Here is a 26,371-nt window from a genome sequence, read left to right as displayed (position 1 = left end):
CAGTGTGCTGTCCAGCACAGACACTGCCCTCTAAGCAAACAACATTTCCTTGATGAACAGAGGCAGGCTTGTTTACTCCTTGTGTCAAGGTACTTTCAGGGTGACTCTGTCAGTTAGGAGAAGGAAGTTTGAAGATGATATGTAGCTCTCAAGTATCTGATGTGAACAGAAGAACACTCTGATTCTGTAAACTCAGCTCTCAAATAATCACTGCTTCTCAGGTTCCTGTGAAGCGGTGGCGGGTTGAGGGGGGGTGACAAAAAGTTATTAAGAACTCTCTGTTCTTTTGTCTGTAATGTTATATGTGTATTATTATCTCCGAATCACAAGACCTGAATCAGTTGGCCATATGCAGTCCATGAAGACACTGCAATCAGTGAAAGTCTATATCTTTCCTGTATCCTACAAATGCAGATGTAATTATAACATTACTTTTATAATTTCTATTGTCTGCAGTGGTACCAATAAAAGTCACAAGGAGGAGTTCAGGGTAGATGGTTGGGCATAACTACAAGGGAAAAGGCTAACTTTCTTTATATGTTACATTATGCTTTTCTGTAGTGAATATCTATAAGCACAGCTGTTCAAACCTTCTGTTTACAAGGGGCAGCCAATTAGAAGAAAGCTGGCTTAAAGAAAGAGGAAGACAAAAAAAGCTCGCTTTAAGACGGCGAGTGAATGGAAGGGCTGCACCAAGCTCCAGTGTAAGATAAATAAGGATTATTTTTGGAACTGTGAGTCACACAAAGTCACTGTAGTATAGTCTAAAAAATATAGAGCTGAAGATGAGCATAATAGATCCTTTTTTTAGCAGTAAACACTAAAACCAACAATATTTTTCCTTGAGTGGCAATTGAATACTTTTCTGTACCCGGTCTGGTAAACTCAAGCACTGGGTTTCCACTGAAAATATGTAATAGTGTTTCGGTAGTTACAACCCAGCTGGGAACTGTACTTTCAAGCAAACATTATTAAAGTGTGAGGAAACAGTGGTTTCCAGGTACACTTTCGCAGCATGGATTAATACATAACCCTGTGCGACATGATGGCTTTAATAATGTAGCAGCTTATCTGTGTGTCATTTGCAAAGAGAAATAAGTGCTTTCAGGCTTGGGCTTGTTGTTTTATGGATTAACTAATTGCATAGGTGACAAATTGCAGGGGGCAAATTAAAGAACAAAAACAACATACATTTTCTTATTAACGTGTTCGGACACCGTTCACCCGAGAGCAGCTTGATTTTTAATGTGTGGAACTCTAGCCATTTGAAGGATGTTGATGATGGTGGTGGAGAAATCTAATATTTAATTGGATAATTAGCAGCAATAGAGCCACATGTCAAACACAGACGTTCTGCTGCTCCTCCACACAATCAAGTCAAAGGTTCAAGTCGAGCTGCTTTTATTTAATACTGCAGTGTCATTCAACAATGGTTTTTTTTCTCAACCCAGTGAATATTCCCATGTGTTAGCATCAAACTATGCTTGATGAAGCAATGTTTATTGTGTCACTACAGTTCTACTAATCACCCTGTATAGGCACTGCTTATGGACTAGACTAGTTCAGGTCACACGTGATCATGATGGTTGTTGACATGTGTCTAGTCTGTTGTGTAATTGCTAGAGCAACAGATATAGTTGCGCACTTGGCCGCCATTTGGGAGTAGGCTCCATCTTGAAAAAGGATGAAAGATTCCTATCTCATTCTCTGTCATTCCCCACCCTCCTTTATCCAGCTACTGGAGGCAATGCTCTTATAACTAGCTTAGCTGAGATGACTGTTACTCACACGGATGCTGAGGGTATCACACAGTGCCTCAGGTTTTATGTGATCTACTGTATCTTCCGTACTGTGGACAGACACGGAGATTCGGGATAAACAAGACTTGTGCCACTTCACTCAAGATATGCACCGGCTTTGCAGGGGTAGAGAAAACTCCTCATGACGCATCAAGAGATAAAGGAATGCCCTTATAAGAAGACCCAGCTGTGAGCTATGAAAAAAAAAGAAAATCAGTCTTTGACCCAGTTTTTTGTTTTTGTTTGGAGGGTTTTTTTTTTTTTTTGCATCTTTGAATGAATGAATGCAACTGGCAGAAATAAAATCAATCTGTTCCCTAGAGTATGGAATTATTTTAGTTATCAAAATATACTTCACTTATAAATTACTACTATATAGACATTTGTTTTTTTACATTATAACATACATATGTAAAAAAAGATGCTTGTTATTCCCATCAAAGGTGAAACGTGTTGCCCTGTGAAGCTCACTGTCTCAACAAATGGATTTCTCTTAAAAATAAGAAAGTAAAACTGTTTTAACATATATTTTATTTAAACTGTTTTTAAAAAACTATCATGCTTTAAGTCACGGTCTGCTTTGATAGGTAGATGCAAACTCAGACATCTACCTACCTAGGTAGTAGCTGTCTGCTGTGCCCCGCCTCTAATTCTCTAACCAATTGTTATGATCCATAATCATATATGTTGTTTGTTATACATGGGTGTGTGCAGCTCTCTCTCCTCTGAGGTATGTGTGTGTGTGTGTGTGTGTGTGTGTGTGTGTGTGTGTGTGTGTGTGTGTGTGTGTGTGTGTGTGTGTGTGTGTGTGCGTGTGTGTGCGCGTGTGTGCGTGTGGGGAACTGCTGATTGGCTGGTTTGAAGAAGTGTGCAGACTGGATGGATAGCAGCCTGTTAACCTCCAGCTGACAGCCACCTCGCCCCCAAAGAGCCAGATCAGGATCACCTCTTACTGGGGTGTATTGCCATGGTAACTTCTGCTGCGAAACTAACTTCCTCCAGAGCAGGTTATGCTCAATATTAGAGACCAACAGGTAGGAAATCACCAACCAGCTTTCTGGAAAATAGTGTCAGTAGTAGGAGGGTCTGAAGTTTTTTAAATGTGTTCTCTAATGAGCACCAGTATTTAACATAGCTTCTTATATGCTACTTTTTTCCTGATTTTATGTTTTTTCCTTTTGGCCGCTAATAATTTTTCCGATTTCAATATATATGCCTTAATATATGATCCTAAAACAGGAGAACTGTTGTGCTCATAAGCTTTATACCAAATTTCCATGTAGAGTAAGCGAACTGTTGAACTGTTTTTATATGTATTCTTTACTCTCAGACAAATAAACACAGCCAGCTGAAAGAACAACAATGAAACTATCTTTTAATCATTAATTTAATAAAATATTTGGTTATATTCATTCAGATTCATGTCACAGTGCTTTTTCTCTGCCATTGTGGCTACAACCATCTTTTATATCCAGTCTATGGTTACAATTCTTAGGAGGAAATTGAGGACATGTGCAGACAGAATGCAGAGTAGAGAGGGCGTGCACCTACAAAACAATCAGAATGAATTGTTTACATGCTTGACATTTTTTTAAAATATATATATTCCACCCCTTTGAACTGGTTAAATTTCAACTGGCTGACAGGTGACTGGGGTGATTACATTACACATATTTATTCTATCTGGGCTTTCAAAATGATTTCAATAGGAATACTAGGCCTGTGATATCTAAAAATCTAATGTTTGCTGCCCTTATATATGTATTCTAGTGCCAGTGGATTAAATGTACTGTAGATGTGATGATCATTTCTTATTTGACCCTAATAAATGTCCCTATATGGAAGTAATGTCCAAACCATGTCTAATCTAATTCTCTTTAGGTCTGTCACAGCAGAATGTAAATCCTAACATGTGAGCAGGTGCTCACTGTATGAACTGCGTTCATGTTTATGTGCCAGGGAGGGCAGGCAAGCTAAACTAGGCCAGAGGGGGGTCGTCTCCATGGTGACAACAGCAGCAGTAGAGCTACATGCACCTGTGTAATGCCAGCTACTAGCAGGGTTTTTGCAGTGTTATGAGAAAACGAATGGTTAAATTCATTTGAGCATATATTACAAAAATGCTGTGTTCATTCGTCCTCCTTTCCTGACATTTTTTTTTCAAAATGTGTAAAAGGTGGTAATCTTTGCCTTATTTCTAAAAACCACCTTCAGAATAGGAAATGAAAGCACATCACTATTACAGAGCATCTCTCATTTTCTGTGTGGGTAGTTATTATCATCATATTTGATATGTTTGCTGCACTTGTAATCATATCAAATTATACAAACAGCTGGATGACCTTCATTATAAGTGAGAATGATCTTGGCAGATGGTCCTTGGAAGAAAAAAAAAATCTCAGTTAAATGACTGGAGCTATTTTAGTAGAAGAACTAAACATCCCATGTGTTTTGTTTCTTAAATATCAAAAAAGCTCATTTTCCAATGAATTAGCTCATTCATAGGACATAAAAGACTAAACTCACCACTGCACTTTATTTCTATTCTTCAGGCCTTGGTGAAGTTTAGTGGGAGATCATGGTTTGGGTGCGTTTAAATGTGACATGTGAAGCATGCGTTACACTGCCATAACCCAGAGAGGGCACCTTGTACATAAGGCAGTCTTTGAATCACTGCAAATGAGAACAGATCGATAGTCAAAGTATATCCTTAAGAGGTAATAATGGTGCCTTTCTGGTGGATTGGGATTACATTCATGTATTCATTCCTGGCCACAAAATGATGCCTAATGTATGGCATCATAAAAAGCTTGCCACCATAGTTTCTTTAATGCATCTCTCCAGCATGGGCTTTCTAGTACATGATCAAAGCTTGTCCAGGTCTTTAAAAAGCTTGATTCCAAGGGCAGATGCAACCACTGACTTCAGCACTACTCCCTTGCCATTAAGAACCCAACTGCCCTTTCATTTGGTACTGCCGGCTCACGGCTATTTACTAAGAACAGATGCCCTGAAACACGCCTGCTGCTTTTTCATCTGTAAATGCAAGTGGCCTAGGTGTGCACAAAAAGCTGGAAAAAATTATAAATGCTGTACTTTTCCTTATTTTTGAGGCCATTTGAAAACAGGAACGGTTCAGTGGGGTAAAGAAAAAAAAAGTTTGGTGATCCAGAGAGCGCACCAGCCTGAAAGGGAAAGAATACAGCATTGAGCTGACCCCTGCTGTGACAATTACTCCAATGGGACACATGGATGCTGTGGTGCTTTTATGCTGTGGGCTTAAAAGCTCTCTGGAATTTGTTTTGCTTCTTCCTAAGATGCTCACATCATGTGTAAGGTTTACATCATTTTGAACCTGTCTGTACAACAATAATGGTGCATCTGTCACAATTTTTTTGAACTACTGCATTTACTGAAATGCAATTTCTGGGTGCACTTTCATTCTTTTCTGACATTTCTGTGGTTGGCAAACATAATCTACGTGATATTTGAGCTTTAATAAAACTTCTTCAGTTTTTCAAATAATAACATAATGCATTTTTGGGTTTAGAGTTACAAAATTCCTCATCTTATTTGTCTAACAAAGCAGCTTGTGAGGCAGAGCGCTTATTCTTGGAGGTGTGAAAAACCTGACGTAGTTTTCAGAAATAACTGCGGTCTTAGGAGGCGTTTTGTTACCTAGCAACGTGACTGCAAACCTACTTTGACGCAGCGCTAATGATTAAGTTACACATTAAACAGAATTTGAAACATACTACCAACAGACTCGCAGCCGAGGACAGAGCAACACAACTTTAATGGAGAAAAAAAAGGTGTCTGTTTCGTCTTCAATGGGAAGAACAATCGCCTAAGGTACCGCTTGTTGCCCTCGATGAAATATGGGAGGGAGGAATTAAAAATCCTCTCTGTGGAAGTGTTAATGAAGTCATGCAGGCAGAAGGTTCACCGGTGTTTGAACACTACAAACAGACACCCCGAATTATACTCCAATGTTCAATTTATAGCCTACTGTGAGCCAGCGCAGCATTAAACAAGCATCTGGGTGTTTTGGCTCATGCTGCCATGGGCTAGGCGGAGAAATCCCTCTTCCTTTGCGAGGCTCAGCAGAGAAATGCAACCACATCTGAGGCCACCTCATGGAATGTGAAAAGGAAAAATAAGTAAAGTTTAATTGTGTTCTAATAGTTCTAATGTGCTGGGGGGGGGGGCCTCCTCAACCTGAATAAAAGGTTGCTTGGATTGTGTAGAGTGCAAAGACTCATGGGAAATTTACACTTACTTTGGTACAGTTGTTTAACTGACACAAATATCTAAACAGCAACTCAATGCATTTAGGATTACAGACATGGCCAAGATGGCTTGCTGGAGGTCAAACTGAACATCAGGAAGGGAAAGAAAGGTGATTTGTGTGACTTCTAATGCGGCATGGTTGTTGATGCCAGATGGGCTGGTCTGACTATTTTAGAAACTGCTGATCTACTGGGATTTTGTACTCCAACACACTCCACAGTCACCACAAGTAAACAGAGCAACTCTAGATGAAAGCTGAAAGGGAGATTCTGATCATAGATGTGCAGCCGATGAATCTGCACCACCAATTTCCAGCGCCTCGTTGAATCTGAATAAAAGGTTTCAGCAGTTCCGAAGGTAAAGGGTACCAACCCAGTACTAGCACAGTGTACCTAGTAAAACTGGTGAGCATACATTCAAGCTCAAACCTATTTAGACTCAAGTGTCAGCTGAAAGCATTTTCATGTGGTTTGGAGTGTTTGTGTGGCCAAAAATAGTCTTAAGATTTAGCTGAGTGCTAAGGTTTTAGTGCCACCTCTTTTCTAACCACATGAAATAAGGGATTGGGTAATACATACATGGCTGATGATCAGAAAATATTCTGCATGGAAAAAAATGTGTTTTTATAGGATTTTTATTCTTTATTTTGAATTTATTGCCAGTAATTAATGTTTGAATAGCATCATCAAAGAGAATCTGTACTTTAGGGTGAAATTAATAAAATAAAATAAAAAAGCCATCCAGCAGTACCAAACTACCAAATTAATTTGCACCCTATCTGATACTCCTTATGATACTGTAAGAAAGTGAAGGAACTTAAGTCAGACCATGTGGTCTGCAGAGAACATGGAGAATATTAAAAAGTGTCAGCCAAAATTACAAATCCATGTCTAAGGCAAACATGCTGCAAACATTGATTGTCACTAGTCTTACTAATCCATCTGAGAGTTTGTGGCCACAGGCTCTAATAAGCAAAGTCACGAGCTGAACAGGCGTCATCAGTGTGATTGAGTTCACCCCTGTGGTCTGTTTAAATATTTCCCTGCCAGATTAAGTTTGCTAAAGTAAACACAATTACGTTAGCCTCTGCGTATGTCATTATTGGAGGTGAGGCACAGGGATGGGCATGGGCCACAGTGGCAGTGAGAGGCTACTAAATTGCTCCTGAGTCAGGCTATCAATCCACTGGATGTTCAATTCAAAGAAGCCTGCAGGCAGACCAACTGAGAAGGCCAAATGTCTGCTTTGCTTAAAGTCCAGATGCACTACTTTGGCTTAAACCGAGCAGAGTGAAAGAACAGAGAGCAAACTTAAAAGTAGAAAACAAATACCAAGTAAGCAAATGAAAAGATGCATAAAAATGACAATTAGATCAGGAACACCACAACAAACAAAAAAGAATCAGCTTAGAAAAATAATATGCATTTATCTTGGGTTTTGATACCATTTTAAACCTGAAATTGGCACATTTCCTCATATATTGGATTAGGTTCACTCTTCAAACTTATATTACACTGACGCGATCGCAGCACAGAGTAGCAGGTGGAAAAACGTACTATAAGTGTTTGTTTCTCAGGGAAACAGTTGTGAGTGGGAGAATCTGAATGAACTTTACTGAAAGTCTGATGCATTTTAGTACATATAAGAAAACTCAGTGAGAATGAACTGTGAGGAAATCTATTTGCATTATGCTGCATCTCCCCTGTATTCTGTCTGATTTCATATGGGTTGGGAAAGACTCCAGCCTTTCATGGAGTTGCACCTCAATGAAAAACAAATTGGAAACCACACCATGTTTAAGGGCTTCATTTGTGCTCATTTGTTACAAATGTGCAGCAGGAACCACATTTTGCTACTCTTTGAATATCTACCAAGCAGTAGCTTAATCCCTGAGCTGAAAAGCAGCTCTACCCACACTCCCCGAGGAGTGGAGTGATGGATTAAACCCACAGACCGTACCTCACACCTACACCGGCCCACTCAATCTGTTTTAAGTTTCCCCCAGTATAGAGATGTTTTGGCGTCCCTGTGGTGTTAACACAAAAACAAATGTTGCTTAATATTGACATCCACTCAGTTTGGAAGTGCCTCGGGCTCAGGCATCGTGATGAGTCACCAGAAGCTGATCTCAGAGCAGTTTGAGAAGCTTACCTGCCCTAGATATTTCACATAGGAAATATCTGAGGAACAGATTCGAATGCAGCAGCTTTGATCTTGTTAATATGATGCTCGCCGTGGTTTCTGCCACGTTTAGTGCTGGAGTCAATTTCCTTCTTCCTGCCAGCAATCAGTGGACTAGGCCGGGACAATGGCACCTTCTGTCTCTTTCCTTCTCTCTTTGTTTCTTCACAGTTTCAATCATCAAGTAATAATATCATATTCATAGCTAGGTTTGGTGTTTTTGCAAGTGCAGAACATTTACTTTAGAAACTATCAACAGTTTGTCATAGCAGGAGGGTTTACTCTGTCAAACTTTTGCGTTTTGTTCAATATGAGCTATTTAGGGCTTGTAAACAACTTACGAGCCGCTTGTTAGCTTGTCGTCCCACAGTGTTTGGATTCAAAGAGCCAGTTAAAGAAAAAGACACCACAGAGAAAAAGCTGAAAACAAGCACTGTTTTTTGGGTATTTGGGTGTGTGTTGGGCGGTGATTAAAGATTAGAACATTTCAAACTGATTTATGTGAAGTTCAGTAGCAGGACGACAACCCAAGCACCCCCTTTTGTGTCTAAATGCATAACACCATCCATTTATTTTTGGTTCATTGCCTCAACCTTTCTGCCCATTTTTCATATTGTTCTGCCGCACATCTTCTAGCTTAACTTGTTGCTCCTCATTTATCTTTCATCCTCATCATCACTAAACATTCTTTAGCTGTAGCTTTTGTGCTACAATCACTCTTGGCAAAACAGTGTTTGGAGTCGATGGCATGACTTTGAAATGGTCACTTCAAAGATGAGGACCAGGTCTGCGACTTCCTCCACTCAGTTACTGTCTTCAAAGCAACTTTGAACTTTACTTAAAAATCTGGGCATGGAAGCACAGAAGTGGGCCCAAGCACTTTTTCATCTTTGCTTGGTGCAGATGATGTTATTCTGTTGGCTTCATCAGGCGGTGACATCCAGCTTTCCCAGCGCTTCTCAGCCGAGCATGTAGCATAAGAATCAGCACCTCCAAGTCCGAGAAAATGATTCTCGTCCGGAAAAGGTTGGAGTATGAGTCAGGGACAAGTTACTTTTCGAGGTGGAGAATTTTAATTATCTCAGAGTCTTGTTCACAAATGAGGGGAGAGAGGAGACTGATAGATCAGGTTGTAACCGAAAAAACGAGGTCACAGCCATCAAGTGGTGGAAATGAGTTTTGTTTATAGTTTAGCTGGCCTCCCTTAGAGATAGGGTGAGGAGCTTGGTCATTCAAGAAGGAGTCTTAGTAGAACCGCTGCTCCTCTGCATCAAAATTAACCGTTGAGGTTGTTCAGGCCTCTGACTAGGATGCCTCCTGAACACCTTCTGGGTGAGATATTCCAGATATCTCCTGATAGGAGGAACCCCCAGGGCAGACCCAGGACAACCTGGAGAAAGTGCTGTATATCTCTTGCCTGCCTTGGGAACCTCCCTTGTCCCCCCAGATGAGTTGGAAGAGACGGCTGGGCCGAGGGAATGCTGGGATTCTCTGGTCAGACTGCTGCCCTAGCGACCCGAACCGTAGAAAATGGCTGGACGGACAGGAGGACAGACTTTGGTGAAGATAAAGAGGTATGTTTATGTCATCAGTGTACCTGTTGTGATCTGGAGCACAGACACAGATTTCTTGAACACAAGTTCAAATCAAAAACAATGTGAATGTGATGGCAGTTGTGTCACTGTGTGTGTTAGGCTTCCTATATTTGGTCCCTGCGAGTTATCTGACACCACGAAGCTATCTTTCATGAGACAAACTCAAGGCGTAAGAAAACCTTCCTTCAATTTCGCACACACTGGGAGTTGGCGGTGCCCTTTCACACTGTTGCATTTCTATTCCTGTCCAGACTTGAGGAGAAAATTTAGAAGTTGAAGTTTTCCAACACACCTGTGCAAACCGGGGGTGGTAGACTCAATCTGTCCTCCAACCGGTGATATGCCCAGTATGTTAGCGTCACCAAAGCTAGATGTCAGTTTCAGTAGTGGTTTATTTATACGTTATCTGTACTTTATCTAAGTGCTTCAATCAATTTGGCTTAAAAAATAACCAAATTAATCCAATCAAATGTTCCACTTTAAATATATTCAATTTTAAATGACTTAATTTAATTCAATTACGAAAAGTATTTTACCCTCCTGTTCAGTTAAGTCAGCACAGCAGTTAACTGTCTTATTATCACATTTTTCCTATTTTAGTGGTTCCCATTATCAAAGCAAAGACTTGCTGCACTGCAAGGCCTGTGAGCAACTGAAATTCATCCAGTTTTATTAGAGTGCAGCTGGGCTTCTTACTGCTAAACATGAATGCAAATTTTCTGAAACTTAACTAATGAATTTGACAGCCATCCAAAGAAACCAGAAGTGCCTTCAACAGCTCAGCTCACACACTATCAATGAGCCACACGTTCCTCTCTCAAGGGGGAGAAGAGGAAACAGGGTCGGTCTTTTGTATTTGTCATATCTCCTCCAGCCCATGGTGACCGCAATGTGTCTCAAACGCTTTGGCTCACAAAGGACAGATCGACACCAAGGAGCCAGGGGAATGGGAGCATTGTGGGAAATGGCTTCCCTGTGGCCATTTTGAACATGCCAGGCCATCTTTCCACATGTGCTGTCTTCTCTTAAGCTTATCCAAGGGGGATTTGTCCCCCCCTCTCTCCCCAAATAAGGATCATAGAGCTGCATTGACAAGCCATCCTATCTGATGGTTACTAAAAACACTATGTGGCACCCTCAAGCCACTGAAGAACACAAAAAGCACATTTCTTTAGAGAATATATGTAATCTTTATGGGCCATGTGAAACTATAGTTTAAATATATGAAAGGGGACATGCTATACTCATTTTCAGCTCCATATTTGTATTCTTGGACTGTACTAGAGTAGACCATTTGCCTCCCACCAGGGAGGAAGCAACCTGCAGGGTCAATGCAAGGCAAATGCTACACATTCACCTTGCTGTAAAAAGTCCGGAGGTTGACGGTGATGAAGGCTCATCCTCTGAGCAACCAGCTGATTGTGAAATGAGAAAAAAATGTATGCAATCACAAACACAAAAGGAAGGTTGCCCATCTATTTTCACTCTAGCGTGACTGAGCAATAAATCAACTGTCTTCTGATTGGCTGACACTAGAAAACAGAAGGTCTAAACAACAGGTGGGTGGGGCTGTGCACTCAGAGGTAGAGCTGTGTGCCTGAGACGATCACATTAATAACATACAGCCTGGTTCTTTTCTTTTTCCTGTATCGAAAAGATTATGCTGCAATTTATGGAATTGTTAAATGTTGTTAGTGGGTGTTGTGCTCTTTAGTGCACATTTTAAAATCCACCTCTTTTAACAAACAGTAATTTTTTATGTCAACAATTTTTTTTTAAATAATATGAGAAATTACTTTGGTCTTCACAGACTAAGTTATAACACATAGCATCAGTTACAAAACTATGGCTTTGTTGTGTTGAATATTCCCAGTTCTGCATGTTACCTGAAACTCAGCTATTTGATAACGATGCGGTGTCACTGACTCAAATTTGATTCAATGAGCAAGGCAGGAAATGAAATAGCAGCAAGATTAAAATGGAGAACAAGGACTTGCTGTCTGCCCCTCCGAAAAGAAAACACTGCTGAATACTAAGCTTGACAGTGGAGAAGAAGGATTTAATTTTGTGCCGGCAATGACAAGCTTAAAAAGTGAATGAGAATGTGACTGATAGAGGTTTAGTCTGGGAAATATCACAAACTTACAAAGCTAGCAATAGTTAGAAATTGTTATGGAGACAAGCTTTAACTCCGCTTCCCCTTAAGTTCAATAACATCCTAATTGTTCCTCATTTGTTTGTACTTGGTTTGACCTATAGTGTAACTTCTAAAAAATCATGTTGCTACCAAAAAAGGATTCGTTTTCAATGATGCTTCACATTTTTAATGGGCAACCTATCTGCCAGCTTATCTTTGGATCTTTCTTTAACAAATAAGGTTAAACCTAAATGAGATTTCCCAAGAGATTACCATTATCATCTTTATAATCAAGCTGGTACTATGCACATCACTTTAATATGGTGGGATATGCAAAAAGCAATTATGTCAGCCTCGGTGTTATTAAGATTCCATTTTAATCTCAGTAACAGGAGTAATAGTCTCTGCAACCATGCTAGCAGTTCTAAGTGCTGCTTTGAGCTAAATGCTCACTTCAGCATGTTAACAAGCTCACAACTGATATTTGCTGATATTTATGAAGTACTATATTTACTGTGTTCACTATACTTACTAGTTAAAAATTAAAAAATATCAACTGAGTTCAAGGAAATGTCATCACATTTGCCCCCCCCCCCCCCCAAAAAAAAAAACTAACAGTGTTTTCTTACCAATTTGAAAACGTGGTAGATGTGTCTCCAGTGGATTTGATTAAATCTGCAGTAGGCCATAATCTAGAAAAGTCTTGGCATATGAACGCGTTTCACATATTTTTAAAAATACTTAGTTGCCGACTTCAGATTTCACGCAGTACTCAATCACCACTCTCCAAAATCAAACTCCTCTGCTTAACTAATTGTAAAGACTTTTTTTCCCTCTTCATGCTACTTCATACACCTTAATTGATGCGGTCAGAGACCTGTGATTGGATTGGTCAGTCTTCCATCACACGTTAGACTTTCTAAAGTGCACAGAAGAAGAAGAATTGAATTCATTTTCACTCAGACTGGACAACTGAACTAGTCTATGTCGACTGTCACCTTTTCAATTGCATAATTTTTGTGGTTTTAATTTGCAAATGTCAGTAGTTTACCTTGAGGTAAATATTCAACTTCAACTAAATCAAAGAGAAGAATGATCAACTGACTTGGGATACCTCTTGTTTCTTTGGTGCACTGATTTTAATACACTTGCCAACGCTAGTTCAGAGATCGCTTAAAATAAATTGCTGAAAGGAAGATGAATGTTTTGTTCAGCAATATCATAAACATGCTGACTACTTGAGCTTTAACCCTTTAGAGCCGAGCGTAGCGCCCCCGCTACAATTTGCGTATCTATTTTTAAATCCCTGTATCACTGCAACCACGTAAGCTAGCGCAATAATTTTTTTTGCATATGAAACCGGAGAAGTTGTACTTACATCTTATGCCATCAGCTTGTCCTAGGTCACGGTTTTCTTCCACATATAGCTTTGCAAAAACTGCATAAAAAGCGCTTGCAGCAACAAAAACATAATATTCCAGAAACACGCTTTGCCGATCCGATCAGCTGTTCATAACACTTCCTACGTTGGAATAGACGTCAGCGCGAACTTTCGCATGTCCGCCATTACCTGCCCGAAACCGGAAGTGACGTCATTTTCGCGGAAATGTAGTTTTTTTTACTGTCAGGGCCTCAGAGCCTATACTGGTGTTTTTAAAAGTTATCTTTGACTTTATGACTTTCTGTGTCGTTTCTGGGATGCTTAGAACTCAAATTGCACTGCTGGAAATAGTTTATTTTGATGCATATGCTGCTTTTTTGCAAATTTGCACTATAATATTTATTTTCGTTTTTCCTGCAGTATATAAAAATTGGTGTATTTCAAAAGTAAAACTATGAAGACACTTCAAATAAATTTCCTGTGGTGGGAAACTAGTTTGTGCAACTTTTTTGTATTTACAGTTTTGAGGGATAAGCCTCTTAAATTTCTCTAACTAGAAATATATGTTAAAAAAACAAAAACGATTTTCAATTTTTTTGTAGTTTATTGCACTTTTTTGCAATTTATGTAATTACTATGCACTTAATGCATACATATTATTAAAATTTGGGCTGTAATGGTTGTATTGATGTATATCAACTTGAAATGCTCCCAAAATTGGCACTACAGCATGTAAAAATATAATATAAGCTCTGGCGGACTTGGTTCTATGGTAGGTCTTAAAGGGTTAAGTTGCATTTAGTTTACTACAATATAAATATGTCCTTAGTAGGGACATTCCAAGCAATTCATTTACAGACTTATCGGACTTTTTGGACAAATAGTTCAAAAAGTTAGACAACAGCCAGTCAAAATAGATTGTTAAAGACCGTCTATTGATCCTGAAAACAAACCAACTCAAACCCCAGTAAAATATGGAGAACTTAACTGGACGTAGCTTTTTCAGTGGAGAAACGTTTCGTCACTCACCCAAGTGACTTCTTCAGTCTCAGCTGACTGCAGGTTTTCCCCACCCTTATAAACAGTACAGTTTCATGACTGAAACTAGCACCACTGGATAACAATGGGCGGCGAGACCAGTTTTTTGATCATCAACATTCAAATTGTCATGACCATCGATCAAAGTCCACTGATCAATGGCCATGAGAACCATTCATAGAGAGTTGGGGAATGGCTGCAATCACAGCATTGTAAGATCCTGAAAGATGTACCCTTAGGCCCCCTCCTCGATTCAGAGATGGTCTTTCCCTTTTCACATAAATGGCCTCCTTGACTCCGCGCTCCATCCAGATCAACAGAATCAACTTTTTGAGATTTCCCTACCTGAATGATTGAGCATGCATCAAGACTTGAGTGAGAAAGTTCAGGTTGTGTTTTGTCACGTATAAACTTTTAAGCTTGTTAAAATTGTATTGTATTTACGTGTATGTAAATCAGTAAATCATTGCACCCATTTCCCATTTTCCTAGTAAAATATAAAGAGTTGAGTGGTGACTCAAGACTTTTGCACAGTACTGTAAGTGCATCCACAAACTGTAAATAAAAACAACCACAGGAAAAACACAACTGCAAATTACATAAATGTGACTCGTCTTTGGCTTACATGATTACCGTGCATCTACAAAGTGCTTCTGCTATTTTCCAAAACATCGCACTTTTAGCAGTTAGATGAGGGGAGGTGAACACATCAGCCACTTATTAGTTGTTAAAGTAATGTGAAATTTAAAATGGCTCAGCACACTGTTCTCTGCTTTCTGCGCACTGAAAATGCCAGGAGGTTATACAGCCTTCTCGGTCAAACACTATAAAATATCTGCAAAATACTACACCAACAAAAACCGCTGTGAAAACACCACCAAATTACTAAATGGAAAAAAACTTTTCCTTTTTTAATAATCCCAAAGATGTTTACTTTAAGCGAAGAAACAATGAATCACCTCTGAAACACTACACTTTAACTTTGGAAGCCATTAAGGCTCGTCTTTCGTCATATGGGTAATTTGTCGAACGCATTTCTGGTCATGTTGTTTTTATTTTGAAGCACAGTGAACCTGTGTGTTAGCCGTACTCTTTTTTTCAGTGGCTGACGAACATTAAACGAGTTTAAAAGGGGAATAAGTGCGCTCATCTTTCTGTTACCCTCCGGCAAAACGTAGAGGCTGGGTACACTAGGATTTAACCCAATCATATGGCATGAAGGATGATTAATATGCTTGCTAATGTGAGGCGGCTTAAACATCTCTGGATGTGAGATCAGGTAAACAGCAGTGAACACCGGCAACTGGAGGTGGGAAGTGCACAGTCCATCAATCATGTTTGACAGCTGGGACAGACGCAGGAACTATCATCATCATCATCAGACAGGAGTGGGTGCTACACTGCTTCAAATCACAGTGCTAATTAGTGCTATCTGCAAATGTACACTTATGTATAGAGAAACTCAAGAGAATTATTCTGAATTATTCTGCATTAATTAATGTTTAGCAAGTCCAAATAAACTATTTTACACTTCTCAAGGTTTACTGTCCTCTACAAACAGGTATGAGAAGATAGCAGAAAATATAATAAACCCTCACCACTCAAATTATGAATGTCCTTGATTATTCAGATTATTCCAGCCTCAGCAGGGGACCAGCCTCCACTTCATGAAAGCCACATAATTTGAACTAGAACAGATTACCACATGCCTTTTCCTAATTGGAGGCATACACCGTATGCACTGGGCTACCTACACATCAAACCTACAGGAGCTGCATAGTCATAGAAGCCCAAGCCATGAAGCTCCCAGCACACAGTGTTTGTGCTGATGTTTGGAATTTCGCAGTTACTGAGTTTTACACCAGGCTTATTATAGTTGAGGAAAATTAAACTAGAAACTAAAACTGGATGAGAAAAAACATTTAAGTTTACTAAAATAAAAACAAAAACAAATGAACCCTAACTACAATGGTTTTGCCAACTTGGAAAACTAACAAAATAAAAATATAGTGGAAATATCATTAGCATGGAAGAAATGTCACCCAGCCACCTGATGCACTCTTTAAAGTGACCCGTTCTTTCACAGATATGTGTAAAGGCAGACTGGAAGGCCAGCTGCTTGATTTTACACACCTGAGGTAATGTGGCTGAAAAAACTTAAATTGACAGATTAAAAGGTGTGACCCAATACTTTTTTCCATATAGTATGTTGGAATTTGTGTAATTAATCTCACTGCCTGAAGGGAAGATAAACTTCAGTTTTTGGCTTGCTGTCATAGCAACATGAAGTAGTCACAAAAAAATCCACTATTTCTTTGTGTTTATAGAGATAATTTGGCACCACAACTAGAAGTAGTGTATTTCAAAAGAAAGCACATTTCAGGTCTGCAGCAGATATTCAGTATAGACCGAGCAGAGAAACACAATAGTGTTATTACCTAAACCTAAAAAAGTCTTTTCTGTTTAAACCTTACAAATGAGTTTCTATATTCTAATCATAACTAGGTCATTTTAAATGTCTAAATGTCACCAAGTAAAGTCTTTTTTTAGTTATTGACATATTGAAAAACAATACAAATGTGTGATGTTTAGGACTTGAACTTGGGAGCAGCAAAATTATTCACTCTGCGAAAAATCCCACTTGAAAATCTAGTGTCCGGAGGCACAAACCAGTCGATTACAAGTCGTGACTATTTCACAAACTGTTGGGAGACTGTGTTGTTATTTTAAGTGCAATAAGCAATTCTCTCTGCACTGTTCATGTTTGTTATTCATAGACAGGCTTTATGTACCTTTGTTGCCACCAGTGTGTCGGTTTCTAAGATTCAATCCCAAAGCAGTTCTGCTTGATTGAATTGCTTGAAATATTTATCCAAACATTCAAGTAAAAGTCCGGCCTACTAAATAACGAATAAACAGAAAACACAAAAGCCAGTGGCGCTCATCCACCTGACTGAATGGCCACTCCGGTCCTTCTGATCACAGCTGACTTCACTTCATTGAATTAACACACAGCTTTCTGGGCTACAGGCTCAGGGGCCATGTTGGAGCCTCACTGGTGAATATTAGATTGCACGCCTCCAGATCTCATTAAAGGAGGCAACAGGACAATGTCTGCATCTCAAACGAGACCAGAGGCCATCAAGCATTCTGGCTCCCTGTTGGATTTACTGATTTGATTGATACTGTGTGCGTGCATCAGAGAATAACAGAGGGCAAGATGTCATTTTCGGTAAATATAATTAAGGCATTTTTATAAACTACACAATTGGTGGAAAATTGGAATTTGGAAGTGTATAGCATGGGGTAAATGGCGTACACTAAAGGCCCTGTCCATTTTCCATACAGGTCAAATGACAGATCTGATGAAAAGCCTATTGGCCTGACACTTACAGTATCTTCAGTCAAAGACGTTCCTTCCTGTCTTCCTCTTCCAGCTCACTGAAAAACAAATTTCACAGTGTCATTATAAAAAAAAACATCTGCACTAACAGGAGATATGTAATCTGTGCTGACAAATACAGGGTAAGAGTGAAACCAATGTTTTTTAAATGGCTTGGGTAATCCCACCAGTGTTTTTTTAAATGTAATGAAATGGGCCAAATGAAGGCATACAACTGAGGCTTCCCTGAAAATTAAATTAGTGGGTCACTGTAGGATTTTTTTAATAAAGATGTCCAGTATTAGCCACAGACTATTAGATAAAGTTTTAAATAAAAACTACTTGCGCCCGAAGGCAGAGGTTTTATGGTGGTTAATTGCTAGTAGCCGCTAATTAATGCAGTTCATACTGTTAAATCTTTCAGTGTCCACTATTAACTTCAGTGAGTAAGCTTAGAGGTGGTATGTTATGTCAGGCAATACGAGGAAATTAAACTATATGCTTTCAAATCCATCCTAACCACACTGTAGGACAAAGAGAAGCTTTTTGCTCTTTCACTAAATGTTGTTTATGTATAAACATAACAAACGCACCTTTTTGTCAAACAGTATTTATATTTAAATTAACAGAAAGACATAACAGCTGCAGATGACTCAACAAAATTTAGTAAACATGGCTTGTAAACTTTCATTTTTAGCAGATTAGACCAGAGCTTATCCTGAATACAATGCTTTTAAATTATTATTATAATGCCTCTAATTTCCTCCTACAGCAGTTTCCATTCTAAAATAAATGTATTACGTTTTTTCATCCCAATTCTCATTTTGTCCTTCAGTTCCATAAGAAATAATTGGGTTTACCCTAATTTTAAATTCAATTAGCTTGGGTTTCAATCATTTTTTTTTTTCAAATATTGTGAAACTGATTTGTATCTTAACCTCAAACCTCTGTTTTAAAATGTTAATACATCTTACAATAATTGGTGACAGGCATCGGTGGTCTCATTTACAGGAAGCAGATGGCACATTGTGCAGCAGTAGCAAACAACACATGCTGGTACCCTTAAATAGGTTCAAAGGACAAACAAGCAATAGAAATCGTAACAAAAAGAAACCATAACTATTCATACCTGTCCCTACACGGTTCTCAAAAATGAGAGTCTGACTACACTGGATACTCGTCACTGGATCTTTGAGGCTCATAATAAAAAGAGATGAGAGGAACATGTTTATACAACAGGTGCTTGTGTTTGATCCAGGCAAACATGCAAAATCGACACGGTATGTCAATCAAGAGGATAACTTGAGATTGTAGGAGGTACTTCCATGTGATACGCAGCCACTTGGTTATGTAGGAGGTCACAATTTAATCCTTTTAATTTCATTTTCCAGAACCCCCACAAGCCCAGAACGTACAAGATCAAAGCTGTACTGTACGCTGGCGTCATAGTGCTTCCTAACTGGCCCTGCAAGGCTGGTGCTATTAAAGAGAAACTTGGAGATTGTTTTTCTTTTTAGTCAGGCACCAGCGACCCTTAAGAAAGTTGAAGCATTGCCTAAGGAAACATTCGTTTTGTACAGGGGTGGCAATATTGCACCATATCCAAAGGTGTAAAAACTACATGCCATTAACAGGACTGGTAGAAAAAAAATAACAGCCTGGTCTGGTGGCAAAATGTGGAAGCACCTTCAGCATTTCTTGCATTTTCTTCCTTTGGCTTTTTTAAAATTTGGAAATAGACATGTCCAATAAAGCAAATCTATAGGTTGAATGTTATCCCTTTCAGAAACTTGTGACAGATTATGTTGAATGTAATGAAGCAATCTTTGTGAATGTAAGACAAGCTGCCAAATATATCTGAGTTAAGTAACTGGTACATATCAGCCACTAATTAGCAGCTGATATTTACCAGTAGACAGCAGGAGGGCTTTGAAAGCCAACTCTGTGCTTTTACTGAAAAGGTGTTTCATGAATGTGTAACAGACATGTGGGCTTGAAAAACACCTCACCATGTACCCACTGGGATACTTGGTCCCAAAATAGACTTCAAATGCCTGGGGAAACCAGTCAGCCTCACTGGCATTAGCATCCAGTAATCTAGGTGGAGAGGGCCTAAAGAAATGTCTATTTTTTTTTTTAATAGTGGAGAGGTCAAGAATAGGCCCTTTACAGTGAGAAATGTGCCTGAGGGTTCTGCTGCCAAATGTTAACAAAGAATGCGTAATTAATATCACTTAAATCATATCCTATCAAGTCAATGTCCTAATAATCAACATAGACAACTGCAGTTACAATCATTACCACAAAAGAAACTGATACAACAGAAATAAACAAATGTAGCAGATAAGCTATGAATCAAGAAGACTTGATACATGTCACCAAAATGATTGGCTGAGTTTCTAAAGTACAGCGAGTAATGGCAGCCCTCTTGAAGCTAAAACAAATTTGGCATGATGGGACCTTTCATGTTTTATTATCCTAAAGGAAAAAAAAACCCTAAACTTCAGATCTGTGTGTTTTAGTCTATTTCACAGCTTTCAAAGCTATTGCACCATCACAGCTAACCCAACTTTCATTCTGTGCTCTCTATTCAAAGGACCCATCTCATGTTGTTCTGCCGCCACACTAATATCCACAGCAAACACCCATCCTGGGAGTCTGCTGGAGGGGAGTTCAAACATTTTTATCATGGCAGTTTCACTGCTTGTCTGTGGACCAAAGCCTTGTGTCAAAGTGTCAGTGTCTTCATGTTACGTATATCCTCAACACTGGCAACAAACAATGCGGTCCAAAGAGTGTAGGAGCCCATTTAGAGTATATAGATGGTATTCTTCAGAAATTGCTCATGTTGGTGTCAGTTTCAGTAAACATCAGTGCTATTAGAACTGGAGACCAGTGCTGACATTTTCAAGCAAATTTATGCTAATTTCCTGGGGTTTTCCCCCACACAGCTGGATCTGGAGTTTACAGAAAAAAGGAAAATATTGAAATTGAGGCTTTTGTCACGGTGGGGATCGCTGGTGTGTTTGAGGTGTGGACCAAAAATGCAGACACGGGAGAAAAACAAAGTATAACAGAAAGCGAGCCATTTATTTGGGCTGATGTCAAAACAAAAAAATAAGGCAAGGCAAACTGGAGAAAAACTAACCTGAAACCTAAACTGGCCAAAACTGAAACATGTTACATGAACACGGCCTCAACAGGAACATAAAAAACTATAACATGACATACACAGAAAATGAAGGGGAACAGGAGCTTGAGGAGAGCCAAAACTCACAGAAACATGCAGCCAGACAAACAGACAACCCAACACTCAATAAAGGACTTAAATACACAGAAGGCTAACGAGAGGATGGGGAACAGGTGGGAATACAGCTGGGACAAATCAGACCTAACAAGACAAGGGGAAGCAAAACTAGACACATTGCACAGAGGACAGGGACTTTCACAATAAAACAGGAAACGGCATTGAACGTAGACATGACAACACAAACTTGACATAGAGACATGAAATACCTGAGGAGACATGGAACACATGTAGAGACTAAAGCACTGGCATAACAGAAAATAAAACACAGAGGACAAGACAGACTATACAGAGGACAGGAAAAGACTCATAAATCACAGAGACATGGATGAGACAAAACCTAGAATAAAACTCAACTAAACCATAACTAAATAATACCACAAGAACTTCTAACATAAGAAAATACAAAATACAAAACAAACCCAAAACGCTGCGTCACAGACCCAGCCCCTGACAGCTTTTTTTTTTATTGCAACATTCGGATGGTAGGTTCATACTTTGTTAGAAACAACATGAAAGCATGGCTCCACACCATCACACCACCAATCAACTGATTGGTGGTGTAATGGTGGACCATGTCTATCCCTTTATGACCAGTGTATAACCATTTCCTGATGGTTGTTTCCTGCTTGATAACAAACCATGTCACTAAACTCAAATAATATCAACATGGTTTCTTGAACATGACAATGAGTTCAGTGTAGCTAAATGGCTTCCATAGATCTGTACCATGGATGTAAATCCGCAACAACTGTGTGATGCTATCATGTCTATATGGACCAGAATCACTAAGCATAGTTTCCAGGACCTAGTTGAATTTAAGCACTAAAAAGTAAAGCAGTTTTGATGTCAAGCCGGAGTCTGACCTGGTTTTAATGAATTGAGTGATGAGTGTATATTTACGAGTGTATTCTAGACCACAGAATTATGTAAAACTGAACCAGGGATGACCTGAAACCATCCAAATATCCTAAATAAAGAGACAGACCTCTTAAGTTAAATACCTTTAATCTAACTCGAGTAATTTAATATTCTAATATTGAAGCAGCATAGGAAAAAATGACAGCGCACACAAACACACATTTGGATGACTGATATATACACTTCAATGTGTCTAAGTACAATCACCCATGTTGGCATGCACATCAAAGAGACTATTGTATATGGTAACAATGCTATTCCTCAAAGTGAACGAGCAATACAGGCCCTCTGGATGTAAGCTAGTTTTCATAGCTACTAAAATAAATACATAAACCAACCAGAAACTCTTAGGACTAGTCTAACCGCACAGATGAATATTGGAAATAAAATGTGTTTCCCGTGTTCCTCAATTTAGGCAACCTGCATATTTTTTTTTTTTTTTTTGCAGAAATAGAATGAATCATTTCAAGCCTTCATACCCAACCACTACCGACCCATACAACAATGCATTTGATTCATAAAGTATTCTGATTACTCCACTTTCTGCTAAACTGTGGTCAGTGTGTTCCATTTAAAAATGTCAATATATATTTTCATCATTTTTGCCAGAGTAGACTTGATAACTACAATGACCAAATGAAAATATGCCGCCTTACATTTTTCAAGATGTATTAAAAATGTTGAAATTTACACACGAAAAAGAATTTATTCTGTCAATGATGTAAAACTTCAAACATTCAGACCTTTGAGCCTTGTTTCTTCCCTGGCAGCAATTACAGCTCAGAGGAATTTTATCGAATTCTTCCCAGCAGACCCTCTCAAGCTCCATCAGATTGGATATAAACCGTATGTCAACTACGATTCTTCAGGCCTCTCCACAGATGTCCTGTGGGGTTTAACTCTGGGCTTTTTATGGGGCTACTCAAGGACAGTCAGAGACTTGTCTTCCAGCTACATTGTTGAGAAGAAAGGCATCTTGCCCTAAGCTGAGACTTTACACACTGTGGATAAGTCTGGCCTTTTCTTCAAGGGTGTTTCTATTTTGACTGCAGTGATCCTTCCTAGTTGTCTTCCACACTTATGCTTCCCAGTAGGGATGGTATTAGCCAGATGAACAGTGCCTGATGTAGGCTAGACACAGAGCTTGGAGTTCTGTCCAGAGAATTACATCTTTGTCTCTTCAGATGATAGACCAGAGTCCCTTAAAAGTAATTTGACAAATTCAAAGTAGGCTTTAATATGCCTTTTACTCAAAAGTGGCTTCTATCTACCTGCTCTTCTGTGCACATTCCATGAAATTTGGCACAGGTTCCAGAAACATTAAGGCTAATTAAAGCATACACAGTGCGGCGCACATGATTATAACTAGGAAACCCACTGCAAAAGAGGTAAATACTTCCACAAATGAGGACTTTTTCCATTTAAATATATTTGCAGATCTCTGTAAAGCCTTATTTTCACTTAGTCATTATGGATTTTTTAAGAAGGGCAATTCATCTATTTAAAGGGAAACAACATTTTTCTTGGTAAAACATACACATGGCTTTCATTATTAACAGTTAAGACTATCTGGTGTCCATATAGTAGGGAAGTTCAAAGTACAGTACAATGCCAGGCAAGAGGTATAATCACCGAAATATTTTGCATGATTACTACATCCAGGTCTTCTGAGATTCAAACATCTGTAGTTGAGATCATCAGCTGACCATCCCACTGCACATTTATCTGGTTCCTCTGGACAACACATTAAATATTTCTCAGTGCAACACCAGAGAATACTTCAATACCCCTATGCAATAGGAGCGGCAGTCTCATAAAAAACACACACACAATCACACCATATTAAATCTAGGCTCATACTAGTGTTTAGATCTGAACATCTATTTAATAAGAAACCGGACGGACAAATGCTTAAGGAACAATGCCTACTTCTTTGTTTAGCTGAAGGGACACAAAGCCAATATCCTGTATGGAGATATTACTCCTGAGAAACAGGAGGCTTTGCCATTCTCCAAACCAAGCTCTCTGTGCAGTTTGAAGGATGGATGGAGCAGGTTCGATTGTTTCTCTGAAGTTGGTTGTTTCCTTCCCACTAGACTGGCAGCCTTGAGAACAACCAGCTTCGAGGCCCACTTGAATTTGGCTCAAAGAATCTGGCAGACGTGCAGCAATGAGGCTGTTAGCAAGCAGTGAAAAGATGAATACACTTCTATCTTGCCAAAACCTTTGCACGGGGGCACTTGTATTTTTACGGGATGTAATGGGACCGCCGTATGACTCTGTCTGGTACACCCCTGTTTTTTCAGCTGTTTGCATACTGATGCCTTGTTTTCTGTTTAGAGTGGCATCTGGAGTTTACACCTCCTCTCTCTTCTCCAGTAAGATTAATTATGCAAACTAGGACACAATGTTTTTGTTTGTGGTGATGTTCTTGTTATGGATAGTGAGGTAAAAAGCATTTTGCCAACATACAATGTGGGTACGCAAAGACATCTAAAATGGCCATAGATTATCCTGGATTATCCTATAATACAGGCTTTTGGTGCCTTTTACAAGCAGAACGGAGGTTACTGTGAAATAAAAAAAAAAAAAACAGGATTTTTTAGTGCTAATGAACAGACGCACAATTGTAGCTCTCACTAAAGTATTTATCAATTAAGGCTGAAAACAGATATCTCGAGCAGTGAAGGTCACTGCACTCAGCTGCTGCTGGATATTATTATGTGTATGATTTTAATGGATTTTTATAAACAGGTATCTAAAAAGCAAATTAGCATATTCAATTAATCTTTGCATTCCTATCAAGGCTTTTTTCACTCTGTGGTGTTAGTGTTTATGTTTCGTCTCTTTTGACACTCAAAAACGGCCCCGTCAGGCTCACTGCCGCACATCCACTCTACTCCGCCTGTGTCTGTTGATGCTGTGGAAGAATAATTAAATGTTTTGTTTGCTTTGTTTTCTTTCCATTTTTGTGCAAAGGAAAAAGGATGGGTCTCTGCTGTCAGTTATTGTATGATCTGGTGCTCCAGCCTGGCCGGGCCTGTCAGTCAACATTTCTCTCTCTTGACATGAAAACATTTGATAATCATGCCGCTACAGATGCCAGAGAGGAGTATAAAAAAATTTAAATAACCTGGTATGCCTTGCCTGCTAATTACACTGCCTGAGATTTCTCTTTGTCATCACGCTAAATCGCATGACATTTAACAATGAATTGCATTTTTGCCAATTTACGAAGCTGAAAAAAAACCAACAAAGAAAAAATAACAATGAAAACTAAACTAAAAGTACTCAAGAAAAACATGAATATGTGATTGGATTATATATGCAACAGGCGTGCCTAGTGTAGCCCATCTGTGGCTTTGGTGTGATTATGTTAAAAGGAGAACATAAGCTGATGAAACAAGACTTGCTGCTTTGATTATAGAAATAAATTAAACATATGTTTACACTTTGAACCACTACAGGCTTGTCAATGCTCAGTTGTAGGTGTAGGTGGAACACTGTCAATATAGAAAACTCTAAATCTCCAAGTAGCCAAACCTCAAGTGCTATTTGATCCTCTTTGATCAGTAAAACAAAACAGACTTACTTAGCAGCACTATTATATATAAACAGTTTCCCCCAAAACATCAGAGCCAGCAAACAGCTGTAACCTTGGAGCCAACAGACAGCCTCCTGACTGGACATTGTTAAAATGTGAGCACTCAGAAGTACACTTATTAAGGACTGGGTAAATAAAGGGAAATATTTTTGTCTTGCATTAATGAAATGATAGTCTGGTTGAGTGCCACAAAGAACTTCAGTACCTGGGCAGAAAATGCCCTTGAAGCTGGCACTCAAATCAGACAGCATAATAACATTCAGATGGTCTCCCTGCATGATGATGACACAGCACTCGCAATCCCTGCCTCTCCTGTGCTTTGCCCTTGAATGATAAAGTCCTTACCCTTTGCATTTGCATCATGTTTTTCCACATTATATGAACGGATGGGGGTTCAGCCACCTGATACACCTGACTCTTTCCCAGTACACGAGTTGAAATGAGTTGAGAGGTAAGCAGACTTTGCATAAGTTGATGTGTTATTAGAGGAGACAACCATGACCATTTTGTGGCATGCTGCCAGCCTCACTGGTAACCTCTCTTCTAAGAATGGACCCAGTTTGAGGCACACATCCATCAAACGCTGTTTTATTTGGAGCAGAGTCTCCTCGGTCAAGCTGTTCAAGGCAATGCTCTTAGGATTAAACCTAGATGAATAACAAAATTCTCTAAGAGATGACTTGTCTTTGTGCATTGGAAAGATGCATTACTGTCTGAGATACACAATCTTAAGAGA

At 39.2% G+C, this 26,371-nt stretch overlaps 1 protein-coding gene across 3 annotated transcripts in view; it reads right to left on the bottom strand.

The window, feature by feature from the left end:
• The window catches only part of syt1a (synaptotagmin Ia), a 210,525-nt gene that overhangs the window by 141,492 nt on the left and 42,662 nt on the right, over window positions 1–26,371 (bottom strand). For all 3 annotated transcript variants that reach the window (XM_063500504.1, XM_063500507.1, XM_063500505.1), the window contains exon 2: window positions 17,815–17,862. The gene's annotated coding sequence lies outside the window, so the exon portion shown is untranslated. The remainder of the gene's footprint in view (window positions 1–17,814; window positions 17,863–26,371) is intronic.

The sequence above is a fragment of the Pelmatolapia mariae genome, linkage group LG17 (assembly GCF_036321145.2).
Source record: "Pelmatolapia mariae isolate MD_Pm_ZW linkage group LG17, Pm_UMD_F_2, whole genome shotgun sequence".
In the NCBI taxonomy this organism is placed as follows: Eukaryota; Metazoa; Chordata; class Actinopteri; order Cichliformes; family Cichlidae; genus Pelmatolapia; species Pelmatolapia mariae.
The sequence above is the reverse complement of the archived record's forward strand: the minus strand, read 5'-3'. Positions and strand labels throughout refer to the sequence as shown.